The sequence below is a fragment of the Cyprinodon tularosa genome, unplaced genomic scaffold (genome assembly GCF_016077235.1).
Source record: "Cyprinodon tularosa strain WSP-4 unplaced genomic scaffold, ASM1607723v1 ctg4, whole genome shotgun sequence".
Classification (NCBI taxonomy): Eukaryota; Metazoa; Chordata; class Actinopteri; order Cyprinodontiformes; family Cyprinodontidae; genus Cyprinodon; species Cyprinodon tularosa.
Window position 1 is genome coordinate 1,066,992 of NW_024039118.1, and position 9,409 is coordinate 1,076,400.

The following is a 9,409-nucleotide window of genomic DNA, read 5'->3' on the forward strand; positions in this document are numbered from 1 at the left end:
ACTTTTCCAGAAATTTAATTAGATCTGAGAATCCCCTCTGACTCTCCCCAGGTGTCGCTGGGGGCGTATGAAACATGTTAAGGTATCCATCTGTCCTTTTCATGGCTGTGAGCTCAGACTAAGCTGTGAAAGATACTCTACCATCCTCCTACACACTTTCAGAAAAGCTGCAAAACAGAGCACCGTTAATGTCATCATGGACATTGTGCATGAGTAAACAACAAGATGGATCGAGACTCCTGACGGAAAGAGATCAAAATATTTTTTGCACCAGGGGTGTCTTAGATGAAAATGATCCATTTGTAGCTGTCAGGGTGAAAATAGACATTAGAAGATAAAGCTAGCCAGCAGTTTTCCTATGGGTATTTCAAAGAATGCAAAACCGTAGTGAACAAGAAGTTTCGTCTGTAGGTGGATAAAACATTTGTAGAATATAGTTACAAATACTTTAAAAAAAACCGACCAACAAAAAAACAGTACATCATGTGTTATTCTATTTATTTTTTAACAGTGCAACAGTGATCCAGAATAATCTTTCTCTGAATGTATTTAATCTCCTCTGTGGATATAATCTTTAATTTTGGGTCAAAATGGTCACGCATTGACTGGGATTCATTTAAGCTCAGCAAATCATGAACCTGTGCATGAAAAGGATTGCATTGTTTCTGAATATTAAAGCCAAACTGATTCCCAAAGAGAAATGTTCTTTAGTCTGCTGTTCCTCATTGCAAACAAAGGGTTGGGTTTCTGATAAGGAGGAGGAATTGAATTTCTGAGGATTTGTCCACTTAAGTTTTAATGCAAAGTTTACTTCAATTCAGGTCAAAGTTATTCATAAAGCTACTGTATATGAGTGTTATTTTAAGCTAAGGCTTAAAATATACTATAATATTCATTATAGCATAAAGAAATTCTACTGTACAGAGACGTTTCGATCCCTCACCATCTAAGAAAAGCTAACACACAACAGATATACACTATGTTAACACCTTGACCTTGAAAAAAAAAACAATTGGCATTTTTTCAAAACACCATATTGATGTAGAATAAAGAAATGCTTGTTGTCAAGAGGGGCTGACCCATTTATACAAAACAAAAAACACCCAATTACTAAAAATAACATTAAAGTTATATCAGAGGATGTTCTTGTTAGGATGATTATCATTGAAGATGTGTGAGTTTATTACACCCTGGTATGGGCTGCCTGTTGTGCGTCAGAACAGACATTTTAATCTAATTAGGACAGTCTGTCTGGATATACAGTTATAATCTTTATTTTGTACATGGCAAAGATTTGGAAATGGAACGAGAGTGGCGTCCTTCTGCTAAAAAAGAAGTGTAATATTTTGATAAGGCTGGAGCCATGGATGTCTAATCATCTGATAACTTGTATGATGTAAAATATGATTATGTGGCAGACTGGAGATGTATAAAATGCTTTTTTAACTTTCAATTAGGGCCACTTCCTGAGAGATGAGCAATTTCTGTGATCTAAGTAGGATTATAATTTTTATCCTCCTGGTTACTGAATACATACAAGTTATGAAGTGTTATTTAAACTCTTTATATAGAGTTTTAATAAATGTTTGTTCCAAATTCAGGTTGCATACACAGAGCTTATCTTTACCAAATGGCGTTTCTGATTAATTCCCATACCGGGAGTCGAACCCGGGCTGCCTGGGTGAAAACCAGGAATCCTAACCACTAGACCATATGGGAGTTGTCTTCCCTTTTGGGTACATGATCAACATAATTGACAGAGGGTCGTATCTACATCTATGAAAGGAAAATAAACGCCTTAGAAGAAAGAAACAAGGCCGGAATTTTTTGGGAGACTGTCACATGATGATGTACACTGAAAGCACAGGGTGGGCTTCCCACTGATACCTCGGTTGCAAAGTTTCTACTTGACAGGTCAAGTTTGGCATGCTGTTTGGAGAGGTATCTATCTATCTATCTATCTATCTATCTATCTATCTATCTATCTATCTATATAAATATTGGTAAAATAAGATCCATCTGATCCATCCATCATTGAGTACCGGCCTCAATGAGAAATGGGCTTTTTCATGCTCTCGCATGCGTTTGTAGTGGGTACAACATTGTGCATGTGCTTTTTTTTTTTTTTTTTGGAGAGGACGGGTCTTTTCAAAATTTATATCCACTATACCTTTAATTCTTAGTGACATACAGTTGCTTTTAGTGTCAGAAAGATTTTGATCCATGTTGGAGTGATGCTACAGTAACTGAGCTATTGTTTTCTTCCTATCAACTCCATGTCTGCCCATTATCTCCTGACATCTTACAAGACCAGACCATTTATACACACAATTACCTGGATATGTTCTCTTTCTCCTGTTGTTTGGTACCTTAGATATAGTAGTGTAAGGAAAATGTTTTAGATCAGTTGTGTTTTTTTAAGGCTAGCTATCTGGCACAAATACCCACAGCATGTCTAAAGTCACTTCTCAATCATTCTCATGATTAGGTTGTGCTTAAGCAACATGTTTTCGAATGCTTGGATTCACAAAATTTATAATTGGATTGAAATTGTCATACTCTGGTGTAGGTGCAGGTCTGGTTTTCTTTCTCTCCCTCCTCTGCAGGGCTGGACAGGCAGGTGCATTTCATCAGAGCTAATTACCACCCTTCATAAGGAGCTTGAACCAGGAGCCGTCAGTTCATTATGCTTTAGCCTGGTACAGACCTACTCCTTCTTTTACCCTAGTATCCGTGCAACCTAAATCTAACCTTGTCCTTCTCATTTCCTCCTAGAATCTTAAAAGCTATCCAGTGAAAGACCTGGAAACCCACGCCTTGGATCAGAGTCAGAAGAACTACTGGAAACTGTCTTGTACCAGAGAAGAACCCCGGATCCTTCTGTTAGCTCCCCTGCCTGCGCTCTGCCTGCCTGCCTGCCTGTCCACCCTCCAACATACCAACACAGAGAGAGGATCTTGATCTGCACCAACAACCCGGACAACTGAGCAGCACTTCTTGCCTCAGACTAAGCCCAAGCCACCACTTCAGTGAGTTCACCATCCAAAAATAATTTTCACAAATCCAAAAGCTCAAGTTTTTCACCATCCTCCCTATCTTTCCCAGCAGAGCTCAAAGGACCCCCGACCAGCTGAAATTCAACTTTGTTCATCTCCATGTTTTCAATAAACTTTTCAAATATACCAACTGCTTCAGTTATTGCGCGCATTCAGAGTCACACGTTCAAAATATGATAGAAATGTGAAAACGATTATCAGAATGTACCAGTTATGTTGACATTAGTGATCACAATAAAACAGCAGATCAGACTAAAAATGTCAGGTTATGTAGCCGAAGCATCTAGACACTCAAAGCAGAAATACGTTACATTGATAGAGATGAGTACATGCAAAGACAGGTCAGCTGGCCTGATCCAGCATAACTTAAGCCTGACAAGAATTTACATGCATGCCAATCAGATCATCAATCAGCATAAACCCCTCCTTCCTGTCGTAACACAAATTACCTGATCCTGACAGAACCAATTAGAATATTCTGAATGGCATGTTTACCTGACACATTTCTGCCATTTATTACAGTTATTTGTGTCCATGTAAATGTAGTTCTATGCCTAAAAGGATACAGTTATTTCTCTCTCATTCACTATATTATAATATTAATTGAGGATAGTTTTTTAGATTACCAGCCATTAAACATAATTTGTTTTTTATTAGAATGATATATTATAATCTTTAATGCCAAGTTACCATCAGCACAAAATTATCATAATTTATAGAAATAAAAGCATATACTTAGTGAGTAATGAAGCTATAATGTGATTAACCTAAGGAATTCAGTTACTAAAATAAATTATCTTTTTAATAATATTCCTACTTATTGATGGGCTTTGTGTGTAATTTTTCTGCTCAGTCTGTTCTGCTTTAATAGTGGTTTGTTTATCAGAGGCCTCAGGGCTTCAGGGTTCCTCACATTCTCTTAGCTGTTACTACGCCTGCACTCTTCTGGGTGGAGAAGACATTGGCTACAACAGATTGAGGCCGTTCCCTCGAGCTGTTGTAGCCACAACCTCAGTTTGGAGGTTACGGCTCCAAGAGCTAACGTTAAAGAATAACACCCACTGTCAATACCTTATTCTTTACTATAGGCTGGAGACCATCCTATAAGAAAAAAATGCTTTTCACAACAGTAAGTTTAAAATCAGCCAGAGCATCCCCAAATTGAATGTAACCATTAAGATTAATCAAAACACAAATACACACAGAGTTAGATAACATGTAGGTATTAAAATGCTCAGTTCCATAACAGCTGTTTTTAAAGGATTACTACAGTCATCTGTAGATTACAGCAAAAAGCCAAATTTAAACACAGAAATGATCTGAGGTCTGGAATGGGCATTTATAAGCTTCTCTGTTATGTAACTTTCACTGCTGCAGCCAAGCTCCTAAAAGCATTTTTAGTCTTTCTCACTGCATGTCCCCCAGAGATGCAAATTGGGTCCACACTGTTAAATATTAAGCTATACATCTATACATTTTTTTCTTGTGTTTGGTGCATCAATAATGAACAGGAAGAATGTTTAAAAATTAGACCTGTGGTGAGTCAGAAGTCCCTAGACAGCTCGTTAAAAAAGGTGCCTTTTAATAATGTGGGGCAATCATGCACAACAAAGTGAAAGTGTTTTTCAATTTGCTTCTGGCAGACTCAGATTATTATGATGTGATGAACCTGTGAAAAGGGTTTTTGCTATAGAGAATTGTTAAAATAAAGAATAGAGAGGAGAAAGGCGTAAAGCTCAGTGACTAAAGACAGCCTGCCTTTGTTAAAAAGAAATGATATAAAATAAGTATTCATGCATTCCTAGAAATTCTATGACGCTTTGACTGCTTTAGTAGAAGACTGAATGGTAAATTGTAATTGGCCTGTACTTATATAGCTCTTTAAACTTCATTCATTCAGCTATTCACATGCTGAGTGTGGTTTGCTACATTTTATATACAGCTGCCCTGAAGCAGACTGGCAGAAACAATTTGAACATGCTTTTATGTTATTCACTTATACTCTAAATATGTAGGAGGACAAAAAAAAAACAGTTTAGCAAGGATATGCATCTTTACTGGTATGCTCTTTATATTTTAATAATATATGCTGTAGATATCAAAGTGATTTGTTTTCAAACATGAGGGTTGGTGATAGAATGGGCCAATCAGTTACTCAATGTGGATGGCTAAAATTCAGGAAAATTGAAACCTGCTCAATTCTATTAACTAATTCTATAGAATGTATTTTCTTCTGAGTAACTTTTGGACAATCAAGCAATTGTCTGAAAACATCAGTCCATTGGTAATAAGCTATGCCATCGATAAAGAACTTAACAGTACTATTCTTTTTTCTCTTCTTACTCCTTATCTCCTGAGTCAGTCAAGAGAGTTTTCATCAAGCATGTCCTGGGTCTCATTTCTAAAGTTTGTGTACACCCTTTCTTAAACCTGCAAAACGTGTCAAATATATGAAAATATAGTGTGAAAATGAGCAGTCCCGAACTGGTTTGTCAAAGGTCACACCATTTTGTGTCAATGTGGGGTGGGTGTGTTTTTTCCCAATGCCACAAGGGCAAAAAGACTAAGAAAATAATAATAAGGGGAAAGGATCTTAACTTAAATATCATGCCTGTATATTTATTTACAAGCATGTTTTGTGAAAAAGACTTTGCTATAAGTTAATAGTTGGATCGGGCCCCCTCTCTAAAGCTCTACTGTACCCTGAGCACAGGACTATTGATCCGATTGGGTCTGTTATGCCAAAGTCAGCATGATGGGCCACGCATTTTCATGCCTAGTTTGTTTTTATGGATCACAGCATTTGCGTACATGTTAGCATATACTTGATGACTTTAACATTAATTCTTAAGGAAAGATGGTCAACGAATGAAAGTATGTGTGGATTAAGGTCAAAATGTTTAAATAGTGAGATGCACAGTGAGCAGTACCTGGCGCTGTTGCCTTGAAAAAACAAGGTCCTAAGTTCCACTTTGGAAACACTTTGTACGCAGTGGTGTAGTCCAGGGTATACGTGGTTATATGCCGTATACGCACTTATTTTTCAGTCAGTATTGCACACACAGATCCCCCATGATCTGCACAATTAAGCAGAATCTTCTAGCCAAACTTCCCTTTTTTTTTCCTAGGCTGGTGAACGCATCACCAGCGCTACTCTGCTTCTCATTGGCTAGTACTCACTGCCTTTAGTGATTACATTGGTAAGCTGTAGCCATGATGACCAGTGAGCCAATCTGAGGCAGAGAAGGGCGGTTCATGCTGAGGTTAATATTGCTAACATATTAAATAACATTTACAAGTTTACTTTAAATGATTTGCCTTTAGGATTAGCAAAGAATCTGTAATATGAACTGAGCCAGTCAAACAACACTTTCATTTCCTAATTACAAACATCCTCGTCAATTAACATGAGCCAGCAGTTCAGCTTATGTTAATTGACGATGCTACCCTATTACAGTTAGGCCTTACATCAATGCCCGCTCTGCCCCTTATCACCATTGGACAAAATGCTGTCAGCGAAGAGGAAGGTGCCTCTTCTTCATTAGCCAAAGATGTCGGTACGACTATGCATGTCGACGTCAACTACGTTAAGTGGGCGTAGCCATTTTTATTGTTGGACCTTGTTGTCATGGTCTTGTTTCTATTGTGCTTTACTTTGCTCTATGTTTTCTAGTTTGATTGGTTTAATTCCTTTTTTGTTGTAATTTCTAGATTTATGTTAGTTCTCATGTTTCTCTGTTGTCCTCTGTTGCCCTCTTGTGTGTGTGTGCTCCTTTCCCCTTGGCTCCCTCGTTGTCCCTTCTCACACCTGCTCCTTGTCAGCTCGTTAGCCCTCCCTTTGTCTCTGTCAGCTATATATGCTCTCCCTCTGCTCTCACTCTTTGTTGAGTCCTTGTCTTTGCTGTCCTCCCAGGCTTTTGACCTCCTACCTCGTCTCTCCCTGGCTCCTCGTGTTTGGTTTCCCCTGATGTCTCCATAGTTCTGGTTTGCTTTTCATTATAAGTTGGATTTTTGCATTCCTGCCTTTGTTTAGTTTTTGCCCCATTAAACTGCAAGAAATCTCCTCAGCCTCTCTGCCTCTGCATCTGGGTCCTCAAACCTAAACCTGACCCTGACACTCGTAGATTATATTAATAACATGTCAGAGCTCAACAGAGCTGGGTTAGCAGAATATGTCACTCTTTATATGTTATAAATGCATTTCTTATGTTAAATATTGTTATATTAAATATTGTTTTTTTGGAGAAATTTTGAATGATGAATTCAAATCATCATATGATATACGTATATATATATATATATCTAATTAGTTACACTAAAATAGTCTTTATTTCAATTTTAAGAGTTTATCAACTTTTCTGTTTATCTGGTTGGTTTTGATGGGTTTGATTTGTATTTTTAAATCTAAGCTGAAATATGAACAAGGATGTCAAAATCATATCTAATTGTTCTTATTTAAATAAATGTTTTAAAAATAACTGAAACACCATGTTTGCCTGATCTGTATTTTATATTCATGCAGGCTGCCTGTGTGACAAGTAATACCAACAAACTGCTCCTGATTAAGTTATGTTCATTGTAATAGTGGCCACACTAGCTGTTGTGAATCAGATGTTAAAAGAGACAGTTTACAAAAGGGACTATTGATTTGCTTAGTGAGAGAAAAGGTGTCATCCGTGTGGATGGACTCAGGAATAACGAATATTTCACTCAAAATCCATCGTAATTGTCTCTCACTAGTCTGTCGGCCAGCGTTTAGTTATTTCATAATCCTTCCTCCCTGAGATCAAATAGCAGAAATTATATGACATTAAGTAAATACTACAAGTTAATTTTTTGGTAAACTACATAGAGCAGTCTTACATGTTTCTGGGCTGCATTAAAAAAGAGTGAGTATACCCACTTCTTCAAGGACCACTACACTACTGTTTGTATGTTAACCCCCTGCATGGTTGAGTTCTCTCCAGGTTCTTCAGCTTCCTCCCACAATCCAACTAGATGACTCTTAAGTTTTCTAGTTACTCTGATTTTCCCTTTGGTATGTGTGCATGTAATTATATTTATTCTGTGAAGGTTTAGCGACCTCACCGGTCTGTACCCCACCTTTTTCCCATGACCATGGGAAGCGAGCCAGACCCACTATGAATCTACATAAAAGAATTTAGTTTTAACCTGTCCCTTGGCATAAATGTGATCCATCAAAAAGTTATCTCCTGTGCACTTCTCTAAAAACATTTACAAGAAAAATAATTCAACTAGAAATCAAATTAGGGTTTCTATGTAAAGCTCTTTGTCCATTTTCAATTGATGTGTAAGAGTCTTTTAATGTTGTTCAACCCTGAGTGATAACTTGACTGACCGCACCAATTAAAGGCAGTGATACAAGGCAGTAAATAATGACCAGCATGGTGAATGGTAAATAAACTTAAGTTTATTAGTTGAAAATATAAATATATATAAATGCAAATATAAATATATATTTGCATTTGGAAAAACTGCAGTTAGGATAAAATTAAAAAAAAGAGTAATTTATGAGCTGAACCCGAATTTTCTACACAAGTAAACTGGTAATCGGATCAGACCTTAAAGGAATAGTACACCCAAAACATGATTAGCCTTCATTTTCTACTCACCCCCATGCTGAACAACACTCTGGAGTACTTTTTTGATATCTCAAATGCATCTGGAGATCTGGGAGGCTTCTTGCTGTCTGCTGACATTCAAATAATGGAGGTCTATGGTGCCCGAGACAGAAAGGTCCATAAAAGTCCACAAAAAACGTGTCAATATTCCTCCATACTGGTCGTCCAATGTATTCCAAGTGTCCTGAGTGGGTAGCATCCAGAATTTACTCGAACCGAAGTCATTTAGAATGTTTTTAGAGCATAAACAGTAGTGCATAGGATTTCCTGAAAGCGCGCACATGCGCGATCATGATGCTACGGAAGCCGGCAGACCAAACCAGATGAAATTGCGCATTCAGCGTCTGCTCTTCCAATAATGCAAGCGTAGAAGAAGAAATGTGCCGTTTACCTGTGCAAAGAAAGAAACAACGAAAGAAAAATGTCTGAGGACTTCAGTGTTGAGGAAGAGCATGAGTTCTTTGCCGAGCTGAATGCGCTGGTTTGGTCTGCCGGCTTCCGTAGCGTCGTGATCGCGCATGTGCGCGCTTTCAGGAAATCCTTTACACTACTGTTTATGCTCTAAAAACATTCTAAATGACTTCGTTTCGAGTAAATTCTGGATGCTACCCACTCAGGAAACTTGGAATACATTGGAGGAGCAGTATGGAGGAATATTGAAACGTTTTTTGTGGACTTTTATGGACCTTTCTGCCTCGGGCACCATAGACC

The 9,409-nt window shown here is 37.8% G+C and overlaps 1 non-coding gene across 1 annotated transcript; it reads right to left on the minus strand.

Moving 5' to 3' along the window:
- Positions 1-1,647: 1,647 nt before the first annotated feature.
- trnae-uuc lies at positions 1,648-1,719 on the minus strand. The gene has a single exon. It is a non-coding gene; the product is annotated as a tRNA-Glu (tRNA).
- Between the last annotated feature and the right edge of the window lie 7,690 nt (positions 1,720-9,409).